The sequence below is a fragment of the Canis lupus genome, chromosome 28 (assembly GCF_011100685.1).
Source record: "Canis lupus familiaris isolate Mischka breed German Shepherd chromosome 28, alternate assembly UU_Cfam_GSD_1.0, whole genome shotgun sequence".
Taxonomy (NCBI): domain Eukaryota; kingdom Metazoa; phylum Chordata; class Mammalia; order Carnivora; family Canidae; genus Canis; species Canis lupus.
This window is the reverse complement of record NC_049249.1, coordinates 17,990,498-18,001,606: the sequence shown is the minus strand read 5'-3', so window position 1 is coordinate 18,001,606 and position 11,109 is coordinate 17,990,498. Positions and strand designations below refer to the sequence as shown.

The window sequence follows — 11,109 nt, the reverse complement described above, 5'->3', positions numbered from 1 at the left end:
CCTCCAGATAGCACCTTTAAAAAAGTCATATAGAGAAAACTGAGTGGCTCAGTCCATTGGGTATCTGACTCTTGATTTCAGCTCAGGCCATGATCTCAGGCTCCTGAGATCAAGCCCAGCATCTGGCTCTGTGCTCAGGAGGGAGTCCACTTGAGACTCCCTCCATTTCCCCAACCCCTGCTAGCTCTCTCTTTAAAATCAATCAATCAATCAATCAATCGTTTTCAAAATAAATAAATAATTTAAAAAATCATACAAAGTGTCAGAGAAACTGGAGAATTTTAAATAAAAGGCTTTCCAAATATTAATGCCTCCTGAGTAGCAGAGAATTTAGTTCTCTTTTAAAACAAAGTGTTGATACGAGATGTATATGAGGATTTGTGTGAGAAACAGATGAAAACCCAGACTGAACTTTTGAACATTTGAACTATGCAGCCATGGAATGGGGGCAACATTGGAAAAGAGAAAATGGCCACAAGGCCAGGATTCTATAAAAGTTTCTATGTCTACATCTGAGAAATTGGACCAATAGTCCTCAGAAAAGCTGTAGAGTTCTACAGTTCTGCTATATGGAAGTAATGCTTCCCAAGCTGTCTGGATTTTACCTGTCTGCACTACACCCTCCTGGCCAATGCTGGATTCACTCAGATGGCATTACGTAACTTTTGTTTTAAAAATCCAATGATTACTATTGATGGACACCTGGACTCTTTCCATATTTTAGCTATTAAAGCATTGCTTCTATAAACATTGGGGTGCATGTACCCCTTTGAATCATTATTTTGCAACCTTTGAATCATTATTTTGCACCTAGTAGTGCAATTGCTGGGTCGTAGAGTAGTTCTATTTTTAACCTTTTGAGGTTAAAGTGTGTTCCAGAGGGGCTGCACCAGTTTGCATTCCCACCAACAGTATAAGAGGTTTCCCTTTCCCTGCATCCTCGCCAACATCTGTTGTTTCCTGTGTTGTTAATTTTAGCCATTCCAACCTGTATGAGGTGATATCTCATTGTGGTTTTGATTTGTATTTTCCTGATACTGAGTGAAGTTGAACATTTTTTGTGGGTCTTTTACCATTTATACGTCTTCTTTGGATAAATGTCTGTTCATGTCTTCTGCCCATTTCTTGAACGGATTTAGTTTTTGGATGTTGAGTTTAATAAGTTCTTTATAGATTTTTAGATACCAGACCTTTATCTTATATGTCATTTCCAAATATCTTCTTGCATTCCCTAGGTTGCCTTTAGTTTTGTTGATTGTTACCTTTGCTGTGCAAAAGGTTTTTATCCTGATTAAGTTCTAATAGTTCATTTGTGCTTTTGTTACCCTTACTTCTGGAAACACGTCTAATAAGACAATGATGTGGCAGAGGTCAAAAAGGTTGCTGCCTGTGTTCTTCTCTAGGATTTTGATGGATTCCTGTCTCACATTTAGGTCTTTCATGCATTTTGAGTTTATTTTTATGTAAGGTGTAAGAAAGTGATCCAGTTTCATTCTTCTGCATGTGGCTGTCCAATTTTCTCAACACCATTTATTGAAGAGATCTATCTTTTCTCCATTGGGTAGTCTTTCCTGCTTTGTCAGCAATTAGTTGCCCATAGAGTTAAGCATTCATTTCTGGGTTCTCTATTCTGTTCCACTGATCTATGTGTCTGTTTTTGTGCTGGTACCATAATGTCCTGATGATCACAGCTTTGTAATACAGCTTAAAGTCTGGAATTGTGATGCCACCAGCTTCGGTCTTTGTTTTCAACATTACTTTGGGGTCTTTTCTGAATTCATTTAAATTGTAGAATTGTTTGTTCCAGCTCTGTGAAAAATGCTGGTGTATTTTGATAGGGATTGCATTAAATGTGTAGATTGCTTTGGGTAGCATAGACATTTTAATAATATTTGTGATTCCAATCCATGAATATGGAATATTTTTCCATTTCTTTGTGTCATCTTCAATTTCTTTCATACGTGTTCTATAGTTTTCAGAGTACAGATCTTTTACCTCTTGGTTAGGTTTATGCCTAGGTACTGTATAGTGTTTGGTGCAATTGTAAACATGATCGATTCCTTGATTTCTCTTTCTGCTGCTTCATTGTTAGTGTGTAGAAATGTAACAGACTTCTGTGCACTGATTTTATATCCTGCGACTTTGCTGAATTCTTGTATTAGGTCCAGCAATTTTTTGGTAGAGTCTTTCATGTTTTCCACATAGAGTAACATAGGTAAAGAAATATAAAATAAGATAAAAACAGAGAGGGAGGCAAACTATAAGTGACTCTTAACTATAGGGTACAAACCGAGGGCTGCTGGAGGGGAGGCAGGTGGGGGAGATGGGGTAACTGGATGATAAGCATTAAGGAAGGCATTTGGTGTAATGAGCACTGGGTGTTATATGCAACTGAATCACTAAATCTATGAATCACTAAATTCTATCCCTTAAATTAAAAATACAGTATATGTTAACTAAATTGAATTTATTTTTTTTAATGTAAAAAGAAGAAGAAGAAGAAGAAGAAGAAGAAGAAGAAGAAGAAGAAGAAGAAGAAGAAGAAGAAGTCCATGCTTGCTATCTTAAAGCTAAACAGGCATGAATCTGTAGTGTAGTTTTTGAGTGCACTTATAAGGAGCATTGGAAAGAGCCCCTAGGGACCATCTAGAATGGTTCTCTGTAGTCACTGTGGTTATATTCCAGTTGCATCTTTGAAATCAGAACTTTAGTCGGTAATATGAGTATTGTTGAAAAATTTTAAATAAGACCTCTATGAAACATCAGAAAAGCCATGTCTTTAGCATGCAATACTCCATATAACTACCGAAAATTGTTAAAATTATATGGCATGAGATCTAGCTTAGGATAAAAGATTAGCATGGATTTAGCGTATTTTGGGTCACATGTCAGAAAAATAATCACAGATTGGACAAAACAATGTCATTTTTCTAGGAATCATGAGCTCAACTTATGTTAAACATTTATCTATTACTTGTAAAGGCCATAAGAATCATTATTTTTTCTAGCTCCTTTTTTTATCATCTGTACACATATTAACAACAGCATATTATTTATTGCACATTATACATAATCCTAATGTCTATTTTGCATAACATTTTTATTATATTTCCATAAGATTATATTATTTGAAATGCTATTCATCAATATTAAATACAATTAGGCTTATTTTGGTTGTCAGTAACAGAGAAATCAATTGAAGTAAAATAGAGAAATGAAGTTTAAGGATATACTAGTGATGCAATGAACCCAAGGGCAAGATCTCAGGAGTGAGCTGGAAGCAGAAGATTATAGTGTTCTCAGGACAACCTCTTTTTGTTGTTTGTTTGTTTGTTTGTTTGTTTAATTTTGCTCCTGTTCCTGTTAGGTACACTTCATTCATCTCATGCTCCCAGTAGATCAGTTTCCATTTTCCCATATCCTTGGTTCATGTGGAATAAAAAACTAAAAAGTGAGGGAGGTGCAGCGGCTCTGGTTGGGTACTGGGATGCAGAACAGCGGGGATTCAAGGCAGCTTCACCAGCAAGGGTCGTTGTTGAAGCCTGCAGGGTCTTCAAGGGTCGAATAGCTGTGGGATCCTCTTGTTCTCCTTTTCAATCGTGGGGAGAAGTTGTGGCAGAGGGGATCCTTCTAGATGTTAACCTGTGCCAGTTTAGGGGATAGAGTGACACAGGTAAAATGCTTTCTACACTCTTCTATGTGTCCATCCATTGGGTTTTGTGCTCCATCCCGAATTGTACTCTGGAGCACACCCAACATTTTCAGTAGTTGTTAAACAGTTCTTTTTGTGGAGCCCTGATAGGGAGGACTTCTTAGTCTTGCTGACCTCTGCCTTAAGTCTCTCGTAATTATTTTAATGGTTAAATAATATTCCTCAAGGTTAATGTACTGTCATTTTATTCCATTTACCATTCTCCTATTGGAATGTTGATGGACATATTTTCATTTCTTTTTGGTATTACAGATAAAGATGTAATGGTCAAGTTACTTTTTAGACAGTGAAAACTCTAAATAACTGTTGACTCAAAATCAGGTTTTGCTAAGTAAAATGTGGCTTTTACAGCCAGTTGAAGAATTAAATATAAACAGAAAATTTGAGGAATATAGACAGTACTATAAGTCATAAGGTATTTTTTTAGAGTATTCACCCTCTTTTTAAAAAGATTTTATTTATTTTAAAGAGATAGAGTAAGAGAGACAGGAAGAAAGAACATGGGGCCAAGGAGTAAAGGGAAGCAGACTCTCTGCTGAGCAGGGACCTCAGTGTAGGGCTTGATCCCAGGACTCAGGGATCATAACCTGAGTCAAAAGCAGATGCTTAACCAACTGAGCCACTCAGGCACCCCTAGAATGTTGGTTAGATGCCACAAAGTAGGTGGCAATGCCTTAACCATATGTATATTGTCAGGCCCAAGAGCCTATTCTGTCGTTGTCAAGGGGAGTGCTAACCTTCTTTCCTTTCATACAACACTTATGAAATGCAAACTCGAGGTGTCTTCAAATGTTCCACAATGTAAGTATTTGCTGAAACTCAATAATGTTAAAAAGTGTGATCTTGGGGTGCCTGGATGTCGTAGTCAGTTGAACATCCAGCTCTTGGTAGCCACTCAGGTATTGATCTCAGGATTGTGAGATCAAGCCCCATGTTGGGATTTGAACTCTGCAGAGGCTGCTTGGGACTCTCTCTCTCTCTCTCTCTAAAATAAATAAATAAATAAATAAATAAATAAATAAATAAATTAAATAAATCGTTTTTCTTTTTTAAAGTGTGACTTTAAACATCAGTCTCATTAATAGTAGATTTGTGTGAATCTAAATCATATTTATAATACTCATGCAAAATAAAGTTATTACTTTAAAAAACCTGCAGTAACAACGAACAAGTGTTTCTCAATAAAACCCTGACAGATCTTAATTCTCAATAACTAGTTATAATAGCAACCCTTTGCATATAACCAACTAATTAATGAACTTGAATCCTTAAAAATCAGTTGGTTCCTTTTAGTAGATTAAACACATCTCCATACAATGACATTTATTCTAATGTGCTCAGCAAATCTTTCTTCCTAGAGAGAGTCAAAAGTAAGTTTGAACCCAAAGCTAAGTCAAAAGATGATAATTCCGCAATTACTGGAGTATAGATTAACAGTATTTCTCTGTATGATACACCCTGCATATGTGGGAAGAGGGAGGATCCATTATTGTTTACTTTCAAGAGGTTTCTAATTTTTTTTAGATAAAGATACATAAAATGTATTTAGCAAGTATAATTTCTGCAGCTTAGCTGCTTTTCCTGCTCTGAGTCTGACCAGGAGATTTCCCAAACTCTATTGTGGTTGGCCTTAACTCAGATAGCTTCTGCTTCTAAAAGCTAGGCTATTAAGTCCTCTTTATATAATTATCATACTGAAAATGACTATAATCTATCTTCTATTAGAGTCAATAAAAGTTGCAAACAGATATTGGGAAAAGACAGTTGAAATTAAACTCATGGGGATCTCTTTATTTTCATGTTAACCCAAAGAAGTGATAAAGGTTTCCTCACAGGAGCCTGTGGAGCATTGTCAGCTCTTACCTACTAAGATAGTGATGTTAATAAGTTGTGAAAATGTAGCCCCTTTTTTGTACATAGTTATATAACAGGAATGAGATTAGTCTTCAAAATGTGTCATCTACTTCCCTTTAATGATGCTGGTGATGATGCCAAAGAAAAAAACTATTATTTACTACTCCCTGTCTTCAGGGCATTCATGTAGTTGCTTTACATCTTTATGTGCTTTTCATTTTTTTTTCTTTCTTTCTTTTTTTTTTTTTTTTTAAAGTAGGCTCCATGCCCAGTGTGGAGCCCAATGTGGAGCTTAATTAAACTCATGACCCTGAGATCAAGACCTGAGCTGAGATCAAGAGTCAGACACTTAACTGACTGAGCCATCTAGATGGCTCCATGCTTTTCATTTTTAAATCTTTGCAACAAATCTATGGTATTAATGCTCATTTTAGGCCCATTTTACAGATGAGGAAAAAGTTTAAGCTCATGATTCTACAAGGTTATGTGGTAGAACCTAGGTTGGATCTAGGCAGTGTATTTCCAAATACAAATGTTTTACAACTCTATTCTTCTGCCTTGGGTAGAAATTGCCCATGAAATTATCAAATTCTCTCAGATTGCCAAAAAAAAAAACCCTATTTCAATTAGCATTTATCAAGTACTTGTGTAAAGAGCATCAAGTATGTATGTATTTTATAGAAGTAATTGTGAGACAAGTGGAGTCACATCACCTTGTTTTGTTCAGGCAAGTCTCTTAGTCAGCTCTGGCTGCCCTAACAGCATACCATACACAGGATGGTTTAAACAGCAGAAAATCATTTCTTAGACATCTGAAGATTGGGAAGTCCAGATCAAGGTGTTTGTCAGTTAGGTTTCTGGTGGGGACTCTCTTCCTGGCTTATACACAGCTGCCTCCTTGTTGTGTCCTCACATAGTCTTTCCTCTGAGCACACATTTGAAGAGAGAGAGAGTAAGCAAGCTCTGTAGTGTCTCTACTTATAAGGAGACTATTACTGTTATGAGGGTATCATGACCTCATCTAATCCTTATTAGTTATGGTTCTCCAGAGAAACAGAACCAATAGGACATACATAGATATACAGGTTTCCCCAGCTATCCCAAAGTAGCCCAAATCAACTATCCTATAAACTCAAGGTCCACTTATCCTTTCAGATGTTCCAGCCACACTTTGCGTGAAAAATTCATGCAAGACCAATAAAACAGTGTTCCGGAGCCAGGATACTGTTCTCTTAATAATTGACATCCAGCAGATAGAAATTCTCCAAATCAATGGTACAAGTCTAAGGATCAAGTATCAGGTGCTAGCTCCAGGGATGGAGCAGGACCTACTAGGTTCCTAGGTCCAGTTCTGTAAGAAAAGGGAGAACCTGTTTTATCTACTGCTTCTCTGGAAATCTTGAATGGCATCAATGAGAGCCCACTTCTAACATTTGTCATGTTATTTAACAAGATTGTAGTTTCATCAATAAAGTCTGTTTCTGAAATTGCTAATTAATGAAGCATTTGTTTCCTATTGGGACATGAACAACAAAAATACTTAGAGTAGTTGCTTCCTAATTAGATAGTTAGTCCTCCCAGAGTCTGAATTCCTGTTGAAATCAACTAAGCTGCTGCTTTAGAAACAACCATGCATACGTAATATCAAAAGCATACCTGCACACATAATACTACATTGCCCCATTCAAGGAAGGACAGACTACAGACAAAGCAAATAACATTTATTCCTACTGTCCTAGAAGAATAAATGTATGTAAACATTTACTGTAATAGTAAAAAGGATATTCCAACTTGAGAAGTTTTCATATTTCAGTGAATGGAAGATATTTATTGTAAGATGCCCTTTTATTCTATGTATTTCAGGAAGAAAACCAAAACTGCCTAAGATGGGGAGGTTGTTAGGGAAGTGGTGCCTAAAGCCCTGATACCAAGCCTTAAAAGGGAAGCTAGAAATAAACTCAACAGGCAGGAAGACACCTGCACCCCGATGTTTATAGCAGCAATGGCCACGATAGCCAAATTGTGGAAGGAGCCTCGGTGTCCAACGAAAGATGAATGGATAAAGAAGATGTGGTTTATGTATACAATGGAATATTACTCAGCTATTAGAAATGACAAATACCCACCATTTGCTTCAACGTGGATGGAACTGGAGGGTACTATGCTGAGTGAAGTAAGTCAGTCGGAGAAGGACAAACATTATATGTTCTCATTCATTTGGGGAATATAAATAATAGTGAAAGGGAATATAAGGGAAGGGAGAAGAAATGTGTGGGAAATATCAGAAAGGGAGACAGAACGTAAAGACTGCTAACTCTGGGAAACGAACTAGGGGTGGTAGAAGGGGAGGAGGGCGGGGGGTGGGAGTGAATGGGTGACGGCACTGGGGGTTATTCTGTATGTTAGTAAATTGAACACCAATAAAAAATAAATTAAAAAAAAAAAAACAGGCAGGAAGAGACCACAAGCAAACATGCATGTCTAAAACTTGGCACCAAGCAGAAAAGGAAGAAAAATTTGCCCTGAACATACTTTTATTTACCAAGCACATATTCATTGGGGTTTAAAGGCTGAGGAAAGGCTACCAGTGTAGTCCCAAAACCTCATTGAATGTAAAGTGATCTCTCAGGTGGTTAGCAGCCACCAGGTGACTGGCCAATGTAAATCATCTCTGAGAAAACCCTTTATCAATAGAGACAAACAGCAATTGTCTGGACACTGTTGATTCTAAGGCACATACTAATTTCAGGGAAATTAACATGTGAAAAATATGTGCATATTGTAGTCAATGGAAGTGTGGATAATTATTACTTCATTTGCTTACTTGCATTAAAGAATCTCTTAGACAACAGTTTTCCTTTACAAAGGGCATTACAATACCATAGATCAGTTGAGTATATTCTGGGTTTGGTTAAATAATAATGATTGAATATATCTATTTATGGTGTGAAAGAAACCATGAAAGGAGATAATTTCAAGGCTGTATTCTAATATCTCACTGGCACTGAACTCACTTGGCTCACAGAAATGGCTTCCCTTTTGTTGACTTGTCATCAACCTTCTCTAATGGAAAAGAAGCCTTTTGTGGAGCAGGCCTCTGGGAAACCTCTCTTACAATTTAACTTATTTCAGGTTCATTCTTTGATTCTCAGCAGATATTTCTGTGTCTCTGAAGTGCAGTTGTTGGGGTTTTAACTTGATTAAGCTGTCACTCAAAATTGTTGTTTATGTGATCGATCCAACATCAAAAAGCCTTCATGCCATGCTTCTGATGTCAAAAAGTTAGGGAGTCTCAGCAGGAACAGATAGAGTATTATATCTTGGGTGTTCATCTCCAAAGCACTCAGGATGTTTCCTCCTCTGGAAATGGATTGGGGTTAACTTAGTCAACACAGATCCTCTGATTAACCCATGTCATGTCAAGTACAGAGAAAATGGAACAAGTTGTCTGAGTTGGGAGATGATTTGAATGGGCAGGCTTCTCAACCCTGCATTTGAAAAATAATTGGATATCAAAGCTTTCTTCGTCGTAAACTTTTTATTTTCTAATAATTTTAGACTCAAAGCAAAGTTGCTGAGATAATTCAGAGTTTCCAGTAAACCCTTGCCTAGTTTCCTGTAGTGCTAACATCTTATGTTGGCTTAATACATTTGTCAAAATGAAGAAACCAATATTGAAATATTCAAAGGTTTTTAAAATAGCATTTATAAAAAGCCTTTTTAAAATACACTGCTAAGTTCTAGATATTATATAAATGCACATGAGATTATATATAAAATAACTAAGCTTTGTGCAAAACCTATGCTGAGTTTATTTCTCATGTTGTTTATGCTATACCTACCCCACCCACTACATCCTAAAATTTAAAATAAATAAATCTGGCCAAGATCAAGTTCTTCCATGTCCTGCTCCCACTGCCATAAACTCATACATCTGCAAACTCCTATTATGTGTAGTGAGTACAAAATACATTCACACAAATTTCTGATTCATATAAATAAGTTTTCATACATAAATATATTATAAGGTTAGGGTTTAGAATATAAAAGACCTGGGTTTGTATTCTGATTCTTCCATTTTCTGTAGCTGTGTGATCTTGAGCTAGTAAAATAGTATTACTACCATCTACGGGCTAAGAGATTTGAATATTTGATAATCTTTTTAACTTAAAGTGCTTAACATAGTATATGGATACAGTTTACACAGCTAATAAATATTGGGTAGTAAATATAGCCAATAAACATTAATACTGCTGCTACTATCATTGACCAAAACTGTCCCATAGCTTGTCTTGGTATAATTTAAGAGCTAAAGAATGGTTTTTACATTTTCTAATGGTTGAAATAAAGAGAGTATTTTGTGACATGCAAAGATTATATGAAATTCAAAGTCAGTGTCCACAAATAGTTTTATTTCAAAATAGCCATGTGCATTGTTTTAGGAATTGTCTATGGATGCTTCTGAACTACAATGGCGGAGTTTTTTTTTTTTAATACTAAATTTATTTTTTATTGGTGTTCAATTTGCCAACATAAAGAATAACACCCAAAAAAAAATTAAAAAAAAAATTAAAAAAAGAAAAAAAAGAAAAAAAAATTGAACACCAATAAAAAATAAATTAAAAAAAATGAACACCAATAAAAAAATAAAAAAATAATAAATTGAACACCAATAAAAAATAAATTAAAAAAAAAAAAAGAATAACACCCAGTGCTCATCCCGTCAAGTGCCCACCTCAGTGCCCGCCACCCAGTCAGTCACCCCCACCCCCCGCCCTCCTCCCCTTCCACCACCCCTAGTTCGTTTCCCAGATTTAGGAGTCTTCCATTTTCTGTCTCCCTTTCTGATATTTCCTACAATGGCAGAGTTAAGTGTTTCCAATGGATACAATATGGCCTACAAAGAGGCCATATTTACTGCCTGACCCTATTATAAGAAACATTGTCCTGGAAGCTTTCCTTGCTATCTCTTATGTTGATCTCAATAAAAAAATAATATGACACTGTTTTGTCTTTTTCAGTTGTGGACACTACCTAAATAACTTATTCTTGCCTCATGAGAGCATAAGTGGGTCACAGCAACACTATGAACCAAAGGGTCTTCATCTTCAAAATGGGGATGATGATAAATAACACCTACCTCATAGAACTTATGAGGGTTAAATGAGAATGCATGTGAAGTGCTTATCAATGTTTCATTTACAAAGTGCTCACTGATGATCATGTTTTGCTCTCACCCTCCCCATCTGACTTTGCTGGATAATGGAAAAGACAGTCTTCTCTGAAGTTGACCTCCACACTACAGCAAATACCAAATGGTCAGTTTACAGTATGCATACCTAATGTTGAGACGCTAAAAAGCTGATTAAATACAGGTTCTAGTCCAGTGCTAGACACGAGGTAATTTCTCAATTACTACCCATCGATTAGTTCATTCTCATTTCCAAGTGGTTCATCAGAGACTAATTGGTAGAAAATAACAGCTTCTTATATTAACTAAAGTTAGTATGGTTCTTGTTTTATTCTGATTGCACACTTGAGAC

At 36.2% G+C, this 11,109-nt stretch overlaps 1 non-coding gene across 1 annotated transcript; it reads right to left on the bottom strand.

Moving 5' to 3' along the window:
- Positions 1 to 4,345: 4,345 nt before the first annotated feature.
- Positions 4,346 to 4,471, bottom strand: LOC119866655. Its single transcript, XR_005380827.1, has one exon. It is a non-coding gene; the product is annotated as a U6atac minor spliceosomal RNA (small nuclear RNA).
- Positions 4,472 to 11,109: the final 6,638 nt, after the last annotated feature.